Source organism: Dromiciops gliroides, chromosome 2 (assembly GCF_019393635.1).
Source record: "Dromiciops gliroides isolate mDroGli1 chromosome 2, mDroGli1.pri, whole genome shotgun sequence".
Taxonomy (NCBI): Eukaryota; Metazoa; Chordata; class Mammalia; order Microbiotheria; family Microbiotheriidae; genus Dromiciops; species Dromiciops gliroides.
The window spans coordinates 685,343,172-685,353,575 of record NC_057862.1 but is presented as its reverse complement, the minus strand read 5'-3'; the positions used below and the strand labels follow the sequence as shown (position 1 = coordinate 685,353,575).

The 10,404-nt window shown below is 36.7% G+C and overlaps 1 pseudogene; it reads left to right on the top strand.

The window, feature by feature from the left end:
* Window positions 1-3,689: 3,689 nt before the first annotated feature.
* On the top strand, window positions 3,690-7,463 carry LOC122739641 (annotated as a pseudogene).
* Window positions 7,464-10,404: the final 2,941 nt, after the last annotated feature.

Genomic DNA, 10,404 nt, shown 5'->3' with positions numbered 1-10,404 from the left:
CATTATCTGCATTCTCATCCAGATCACACCATTTAACCACAGGTATTCCAAGGTTTTGTCTTGGGACCTCTTCTTCCACTATACTTCCTCACTTAGTGATCTCATTAGCATTCTGCCTTGTCTCTTCCTACTCCAATCCATTCTGTGTTGAGACACTAAAGTGATTTTCCTAAAGTGCAAACCAGTTCTTGTCACCAGCCTACTCAATTGCCTCCATGATCAAATAAAAAATGCTCTGTCATTCTAAGCCCTTTATAACCTAGCTTCCCCACTGTGTGTATACACATTAATATATATGTTCCCTTGTCCCCCAATTGCCACTTCACTCACCTTCATCCCTTGAGCTCCTATAATGATTCCTCTCTCCTCACTTTCCCAGAGCAAACTTGACCACATCTCCCACAAACATTTCTAGTACTACCTTTAAAGGTTTGGCTGGTTCTTCTAATCTCATCAGCTAAAGTGTTTTCTAGTTTGTTCTCCTTTCTCTTAACTGCCACTGATGAAATCCCTATTTCCAATAAGAGACAGTTATATTTCACAATGGATAGAGATCTGGCTTTAGATTCAAGAAACTCTTGTTTCAAATCAGCCTGGACTGCAGCAGCAACAACAGCAGCTTCCTCTAGTTTCAGTCCCTTGGATACAGGCAGAAGGGAAACAAAGTCCTAGTAGGAAAAAAAAAATAAACCAAAACAAATGGCTCAGTGATTTACATTGCATAAACATACAGTTTTCAAGATGGAGCATGTTCTGAGGTCTGTCTCTTTAATCCTTTCTTTCCAGTATCATTCTCCCCAAATCACCCATGGTCCAGCAATACCCAGGCCAGCTCATCACTGACTGTAGGAAATAGAGTAACATCTCTATGGTAGCATCACATACAGTTTTGTTTTGTTTAATTTTGTTTTTTGCAAGCTATTTTCTTTACCATTATGTTTTTTGTTTTTTGGTTTTTTTGTGGGGCAATGAGGGTTAAGTGACTTGCCCAGGGTCACACAGCTAATAAGTGTCTGAGGCCAGATTTGAACTCAGGTCCTCCTGAATTCAGGGTCGGTGCTTTATCCACTGCACCACCTAACTGTCCCCTTACCATGATATTTTGACATAAACACAATGATTTTTTATATCCAGTTCACAAATAAGGAAAGCAGGATATTGAGGGGTTAAGAAACATGTATAGGCCACACAAAGAGCAAGTATATGAATCCACAATAGTTATGCATCTATCCTGATTCCAAAGTCAGTACTCTTTCCACTACAACACACTTAAAATCCAATTTCATATAGTGGAAAGAGGCTGCTTATGCCTTCAGAAGAGAAAAAGGTTAAACTATTGCCTCAGACACTTATCAATTGTATAGTGATGGATAATTCATTTCACTTATATCAACCTCTGTTTCATCATCTGAAAAAAAAATGGGAGATAATAGTATCAGCTGCACACAGTTGCTCTCATAATGGTATGAAATAATATATGTAACACTTTGTAAAACTTAAAGTGGTTTATAAATGATAATATTATTATTAGTACCTCTCAGTTATGTGTTCCTAGTGCCTTAAAGAGAGTTGTTCAGTCATTTTCAGGTGTGTCCAACTCATTGAGACCCCATTTGGAATTTTTCCTGAAAAAAATACTGGAATGATTTGCCATTTCCTTCTGCAACTCATTTCATAGATGAGGAAACTGAGGCAAATGACTTCCCCAGTATCACACAACTTATAAGTGTCTGAAGTTGGATTTGAACTGAGATCTTACTGATTTCAGGCCCAGTGCTATATCCAGTGCATCATCTAGATGTCCCACATTTATAGATAAGGACTTAATGAATATTTGTTGAATTGAATTGAATTTTACTAATCAATAAATAAGTATTCCATATTTATGTAGTTAATAAGCCCTATCTATTTTTTTTTTCTGAAAATTTCATCCCAATTTTCAGGCTATGAAAAGAAATAATTCCTAGCTGGCATCAAAGAACAGAAAGGAACAAAGTATATATAGCTAGAGGGGACCTTGAATCTAATGAAACCCTTGAATCTTTACATATGAAGAAACTGAGTCATGTTACAAGAAACTGATTTTCCCTTCTTCACAAAAGTAACAAATCACAGAGCTGGGGTTTGACCAGACGATGATCAGGAGTTCCTTCTGTATCCTACTCAGTGAATGGCTACCTCAACTTGGCTAGAAGACATAGTGAGACTATGGATCACTCACACTACAATGGTACCATGCATATATTAGATGCTTAATATGTACTTTTAATCGAATTGAAGAATGAAAATGATTTAATTGTTTGAGAAAATGTGTCATAGACAAGTGATATTTTATTTTAAATTTGCTATCTCATCTTGCTTAATGTGAGACATAGGAATATTTTTCCACTTTTTAAAAACAAATTTGTGCTTTGTATATATTTCAGTTTAGCTCAGTCCACTTGTATTTCTAAAGAAACACACACAGAGGATCTGCCTAATGAATTATTGTATTATCTTACCTTGAATAATGTTCCATCAAATAATCACCTATTTGCATTATGCTACAGGAGTTTTGTGAAGACTTGAACACACATATAAATGTGTCCGTATATGCATGTAAGTATTCCTAAACATACTATTTGCATAGGCATGTGTGTATGTGTATATATAGAAACACATAGACATAATGTCCTTTGAAAGAGTAAGCAAAATGTAATTTGCTAAGATGATTTGGTTTCACCAAAGGGCCATATTAACAAACAATTGCATTTGTTAATTTCCTTATGGACTATAGGGATGTGTCAAGATTCCTTTTCCAGATTAATTGGCCAGTACACGTAGTTCTAAGTGCTGAAATGTTGAGAGGAATTCCACAGTGACTTTTTTAAATCACTTGGTACAAATCCAAGCTATTTGTATATGTTTTCTTTTATTCCCATTTTAGAATAAAGGTAGGAATATTATTTATCAATTTCCATGTAGATTATCTCAATCTTTGTCAAAGAGAGAGATTCTCAAGGAAAAAAATGACATTTTTGTTTTTGAATGACTATTATTTCTATATATCCTGTCTGAACCTCTAATGCCATACCAATTCTCAGAACAGAACCCTAAACTTTAAGTAAAAGGGAAAAATATGACTTACTGACCACAATGAGTGTGCACCATATTGTCCTCCTGAGGTGGCTCCATGTTTTTTTTTTTTTTTGTTAGGAGGAGGGTAATATGCTTCATTCTCTTTTCTCCTATACCCAACCTAGATATTTGCATGTTGGACTTGGATGCAGGAGGATATGGGTTTGAATCCCACATGAGACATCACAGTTTGATCATTCTAAAGTTATTTTTCCTCTAAGACTCATCTTTATATATAAAACTAAGATAATAAAAGCAAAAATCTCACCAGGAGTATCAAAAGATATATTGTATGTACAACACTTGGACAATAATCTAGCAGTCTACTTTTAACACTATAGATTTTCTCATGAGAAAGCTTAATCACAAACGCAAAAAAAGATAGAATCTACTCCTATAATGGGAATTTGGTCATTTTTGTTGAGAAGATGGGGGAACTGATGTTAAATGAAAAGTTTATTTTCTTTTCTTTGGAGGTTCTCCATCCAGTTGGGAAATTGGGTTGTTAGCAGGAGGTAGAAGATACCTTGCATTGCTACAAGTGGAAATGGTTGCACCAAAGCATGTGAAAGATGCCTTATTTGTCCCACCCCAGCAGCCTTTTCCCAATGGATCTAAGCAGGAGATGGAAGGCTCATAGCATTAGTGAAAAGTGTAAGGTCTTAACTTCTGAAAAGCCTGACTATGAAGCAGCATCAAGAAGTGGTAAATCACTTGTGCAGATGGAAAATACCTACCTGGCCCCTGGCAGCCTTTCTTCAGGGGACTGACTGCACCCAGCAGGAGAAAGAAGACTGAGGGACCTTGAACACATAATGGAGTTTCACATTTTCCCATAGTTTCTTAAATTAACCTTCTAAGATTTTCCATTAATATAGTAGTGATACTGTTTATTTTTTTATACTGTGAGCCAACCTCAAAGATGGGTAGCCATAGCGCATGCTTGGAAAAATAGATTGGAAGGAATCAAAGTTTAACATTTCAAATATGTAACTTCACAAAAGGAAGAAAACATCTTATAGGTCTTAATATTCTTCCCCCCTCAAATATAGTAATGACCACCCAGTGGTATGCATCAGGATATATGTCCTAGCATCTGGTTTAGAAACATAGTGTAACAAGTGTCTGGCTTTCATAGTTATAAAATGTGAGTAAGAAGATTTTAGCGAAATCTGAACAGAATCATAAGACCTGATGCAGAGTGAAGTCATCAGAACCAGGAGAAGTGATTATGTGATGACATTCAATGAAACAAAAAGAAAAGCTTATCATAAACATGACACTCAAGGGCTGCACAGTGTAATGGGTAGAGAGTCTACCCAAGAAGCAGAAAGCCATAAATTCAAGTATGATCTCTCCCACAGACTTTCCTCTACTTGGAGTTCCCTTTATCAATGAATCAGAGATTAGGACCCCTTTTATATAATTAGTGTGGTAGGAGAAGTCACTTAGGGATAGTAAAAGAAAACTAAAGCTTCACTGATAATGCAAAAAAAGATATGAGGATATTGAAAGGTGATTCTTTTTTGTTTGTTTGTTTTTAAGTGAGGCAATTGGGGTTAAGTGACTTGCTCAGGGTCACACAGCTAGTAAGTGTTAAGTGTCTGAGACCGGATTTGAATTCAGGTACTCCTAAATCCAGGGCCACCTAGCTACCCCAATATATTATATTTTTAATAAAAGAAAATAAATATGATGCAACTGTGAGATTTCCCATCACATGGATCAAGAGTGACAGAGTTGATAAAATTATGGGAGCAACTATTAGAATATAGGCAATTGGTGGGATTGTGATTTTGTCCCAACATTCTTTAAAAAATTAAAAATGCATTCCTCAATATGTCAAATTTTGACTTAGAGATGCTACAGTTAGACATGTAATTCACGATGTAAAATAGAGTGAGAAAAACCTCCTATGTATTAGAATATTTGTAAGATTATTTATTGTTATAGAAAATAACTGGAAAATAGCTATCTGTCAATTTGGATATTGACTAAATGAATTGTGGCATATGAATATAATGGAACTTTATTGAGCCATAAAGAAAAAAGGAATATTAAAGATTTAGTGGGGAAAGAGTGACATCAATTAATGTAGATTAAAATGAACAGAAGGAGGAAAGAGGGAAAAATGGTTCCTGCACTCAAGGAGATCATAATATACTGGGGTAAACAAAAACCAGACAAATAATATGTATGCATGTTTAATAGGAAAAAAAAAAAACCCAGAAATCATAGCTTTAAGGGGTTGGAAAAGGCTTCATGTTTAAGAAAATCATATTTTAGCTGGCATTGTAAACAAGCCAAACTAGTCAGTAGACACATTTGAGAAAGGAGAATGTTCCAGGCATGAAGGAAAGTCATAGAAAATGCCCAGAAAAGAATAATGGAATGTCTCATTCTCAGAACATATAGCAGTCCAATGCCACTAGATTGAAGAGTTTGTGTTGGGGAGCAAAGTGCGAGAAGACTGGAAAGGTAGCAAAGGGCTAGATGATGAAGGGCTTTGAATGCCAAACAGTGTATTTGGCAATTCAATCCTAGAACTGATAGGAAGCCACTGACTCTATTGAATATGAGGGTGATGTGATTGGTATTATACTTTAGAAAAATCACTTTGGTAGGAAGAAACTTTAGACACAGTACCTCACCAATGACTATTTTAATTGTTCAAGTGTGAGGTGATGAGGGCCTGTACTACAGTGGTAATAATATTCCAGAAGAGAAAGGGGTATATTTAAAAATAGTGGAAAGGTGAAATTGACAGATTTTGGTACCAGATTGCATATGGAGTTTGAAAGGCAATGCGCAGGGACCTAGGTTTCAATCCCGAGATAATGGCAAAATGGTGTTGACCTCTGCTTTAAAAGGGAAGATATAAATTGGGAATGGTTTAGGGGGAAATACAGGGTCTTTGGTTTGGGATATAATTAATTTGATATTTCTCCTGGACATATTCAACATATTTCAAAATATTACAAGGTATGTTGAAAGTTCATGATATCAGGATAAATGGCTATATTCAAGAATAATCAGCATAGAAATGATGGCAATTAAATCAATGGGAGCTAATGAAATCACCAAATGAAGTTGTACTGAAGGAGAAGAGAAGAGGTACCAGGACATTGGTTTGCTTGCCAATGAAGAGAACAATGTTCACACATACAGTTCTAATCTTGCAGTTGAGCTAAGACATACCCAAAGTAGGAGATTAAGCACACAACCACACCCCCCCCCAAAAAAAAAGGAATAAAAAAGTCTAATTCCTGTTCTATAGAATCACCTTAGAAGGTCATTGCCAGGCTTCTTTATCTGAATATATTTCCCCATTATACTTTGGATAGAAAACTAGCCTTGGAACTAGAAAAATTTTTGGATTTCATTCCCAACTGACACACTAATTATGCTACCCTTGGCAAGTAACTTACTTGTTAGTTACTTACAGATGCAAAAATCATATTTCCAAGTTTGGATGACTTAACTTTCAAGAGCGTCTTTCCATACCCAAGCCCCAGAAGTGCTCCCCTGGGAAAGATCAAGGCTGACTCCATATGACAGGCTCCGGTCAGCGGTTTCTCTTTTGATAACTGCTACAGAAATGCCATTATTTAAGCTGAGTTTGGGAAAAAGGGCTACAAGCTTTCAACAGCTCGGAAGACAGGCACAATCATTGCTGGCGTGGTATACAAGGATGGCATAGTTGTTGGGACAGTCACAAGAGCCACAGAAGGAATGGTTGCTGCTGAAAAGAACTGTTCAAAAATAAATTTTGTATCTCCTAATATCTATTGCTATGGTGCTGGGACTTCAGCAGACACTAATATGGCAATTCAGCTGATCTCTTCAACGTAGAGCTTCATTCCCTTTCTACAAGATGTCTAATTGGTGGCTTAAACAGATGCTTTTTAGGTATCAAGATTACATTGATACAGTCTTGGTTTTAGGAGTAGATGTTACTGGACATCACCTTTATATTATCTATCCTAATGTATCAGCTGATAAATTGCCTTATGTCACCATGGGTTCTGGGTCTTTGGGGGGCAATTGCTGTATTTGAAGATTAATTTAAACCAGACATGGAGGAGGAAGAAGCTAAGACACTAGTAAGTGAGGCCATCTCAGATGGGCTCTTCAATGACTTGGGATCTGGGAGCAACATAGATATACATATTATCAGCAAGTCCAAGTTGGACTTCCTCTGTCCATTTGATATTCCCAACAGGAAGGGAAGCAGGTTTGCTAGGTACAAGTGTGAGAAAGGGACAAGGGCTATTCTTACTAAGAAAGTCACTTCCCTGGAAATTGAAGTGCTGGATGAAACAGCAGAGACAATGGACACTTCCTAAAAGGGTTTGCTCATCGACTCTGTTGCATCACAAGGTTTGGGGTTGCCCTAGGTCACCTTATGTAAGTCAAACACATCACTAATAGACAAGTGGTAATCATGTAGCTAAAAAAAAAAATGTCTTTGCAGATTGTTCCCTTATTAGGATTTTCTTTATTATCAGTCAATAAAAATAGGGAAAGACTATGTAATTTCATTAATGTGGGGGACTTCCAGATGAAGATACACCCTCTGCCAATGCAGGTCAATAATTTCTATACAATTTTGCTTCTGAGAGAATAGTAAAATGTCAAGTTCCTTGACCAGGGAATGACAGACTACATATAGTAAAGGAAGGACTCAAAAACTTATCCTTTATCCACAATGTCATGCTACCTTTATTTCTGAAGAGTCAGATTCTTCTAAGAACAGAAATATGCAAGTGTTAAATCTAGATTGCAAATTGTGCTGGCCAAGCCTGGTTACTAATTAGGCTTGTCACTTGTTTTTAAAGCTGTGTAATGAGCAGCCCCTTTAAAGGTTGAGAAACCCAGCTGTGTGCTCCCGAGAAGAAGGTCTGTTTAGAACCTAATTTGGTGATAAGCTGGGCTTAGCCTACATAGGAAACTGACAGGGGCCTTGTGGGCTCCCTGCTATGTCCTTATTGAGCGGCAGTACTGTGAGTTCACTGTAATTAAGGTCCCTCGTAGGGGAGGCAGCTTTCAGAGACAGATTCTGAGTCAAGAATAGTAGTCCTACCCTTTGAAGACCTGTCTTTTTGGCAAAATCAGATGTGGCAGTTTAAACCTATTTCTAAAAGCCTCCCAGAGTCTTTGTCACTGGGGAGGTTACCCAAAGTTTCTCTGGACCTGAACTTTAAAAAGAAGGAAAAGCAAAAGCAAAAAGAACCAGAAATTCTTAATTGAGAAAAGCACATGCAGCTGGCTGCTCTGCTGGCTGCTCCCATCATTAACATTTCATCTCTGGCTATCATGATTATCACCCATGGTTCATCATATCTGGAAGGTACTCATTCCACTCTACTTTGGAGTATCCTAAAAAAACACTGAACAGTTGCCACCTCCTACAAAATGACTTGCCTGTTTACCTTCAACTCAGAGACTGAGTTGGGAAGTGGAAATAGGGCTGGAAATATTGAGAAAATCTGTGATCAAAGATGAGCCCCATAATTCATTACATTTGTCTTTGGCAAATCTATTTCATCTCTAGGAACCCCTGTTTCTTCCATGTAAAAATTAAAAAAAAATTAAATTTAAAAAAGGAGAGCTAGATTATTCTTAAGTATGTCTACTGGACATACCTATGGTCTATACCTAGGAGTCTATTAACCTCAATTGGTAACCCTCTTCTTCTTTTTTTTCTTTCATTTGATTGCCTTCTCTATGTTGTGTATCTACTCATGTATAACTTCAATGTCTTTAATTAGAAAAAATGCTACTGGAGACCAGGAAATATTTCATGTTTGTCCTTGTAGCTTCAGCATCTAGCACTGCTTGGTATACAGTAGGAACTTAATAGGTTCAGAGGTTCATCAACAGAGAACTAGAAAGGACCATCAAGAACATCAAGGTCATGGCAGTGATTTTACAAATGGAAAAATTGAAAAACAAAGATCTTGTAGTTTGCCCAAGGTCACACGAACAGTAAGTGGCAGTCCTATAATGAAAATTCCTTTGATATTGAAACTAGTACCCTTTCTCTACTCCAAATTGCAAAAGTTTATTGAATCAATGAGAATTAATGTATAGGAAAAATGGACTTAGGATCAGAAATGCCAGATTTCAGATCATGTCTTAATTACTTACTAGCTGCATAACATGAATGAAGTTACTTAAAATGACTTTGGCTCAGTTTCCACATTTGTAAAGCAAGAGAATTGACTTTTATTGTTTAAAAGATCATTTCTAGCTCATAATCAATGATCCTATTATAATCAAGGTGTTTAATAACAGACTTTTTTTTTGCTTAGTAATTACAAATGACAATTCAGAAACTGAATTTTGGGTTTATAAAATCCATTCCATCCTCTCTCTAAGCCCCTGGAATGTCCAATGTATAGGATATAAAAATAGATTAATAGAATCGTCTTTCCTTCCTGTAATTCTTTCAAACCCAAAGAATGGAAAACCTTGCCATTAGTTACTGGGGAGATAGATAACTATTTGAAGAATAATATTATGATCTTCCAAAGCAATTTTCCCACACCAGGCTACAACTTCATAATTCATTTTAAAGCAAGGCAAAAGATTATTTTCTTCCACATAAAGCCTTCATAAATTTTCAGGACACATCTAACTTCCTAGGACTAAGAAAAAATGCTTGTTTCTATCCCTATACCCCTACCCCTCCAAAATCATATTTCCAACTCCAGTGGAAAGTCCTCTGGGTTGAAAGTAAGAGTAATCCACTTCTACTCCTTTATTTACTCCTAATTAGCCTCACTTCCCCTTTGCTCACCTCAGTTTCCTCATCTGTAAATTTGGTATTTTGGGCTAGGTGATTCCTTAGGCATAGAAAAGGAATCTATGAATCTCAAGTTTCAATTTGAGGTAATGTATTTCCACCCGTAAAAGTTCCCTGGTAACTACTCATATTTGAGAATTTTACTTCAAGATTCTTATAACCTTCTGACTCTTTTCTCTTTGAACTTTCTCTGTCTTTTGTTCTCTCTTTCTCTGTCTCTGTTGTTCTCTTGCTGTCAGTTTATCTCTGTCTGCCTCTCCTTTTCTCTGTCTGTCTGTCTGTCTGTCTCTGTCTGTTTCTGTCTCTCTCTGCCCCTCTGTCTCTCAAAAACATTTGGTTAATATAATTTTTTTTTTTTTGGTGAAGCAATTGGTGTTAAGTGCCTTGCCCAGGGTCACACAGCTAGTAAGTGTTAAGTGTCCGAAGTTGGATTTGAACTCACATACTTCTGATTCCAGGGCCAGTGTTCTATCCACTGC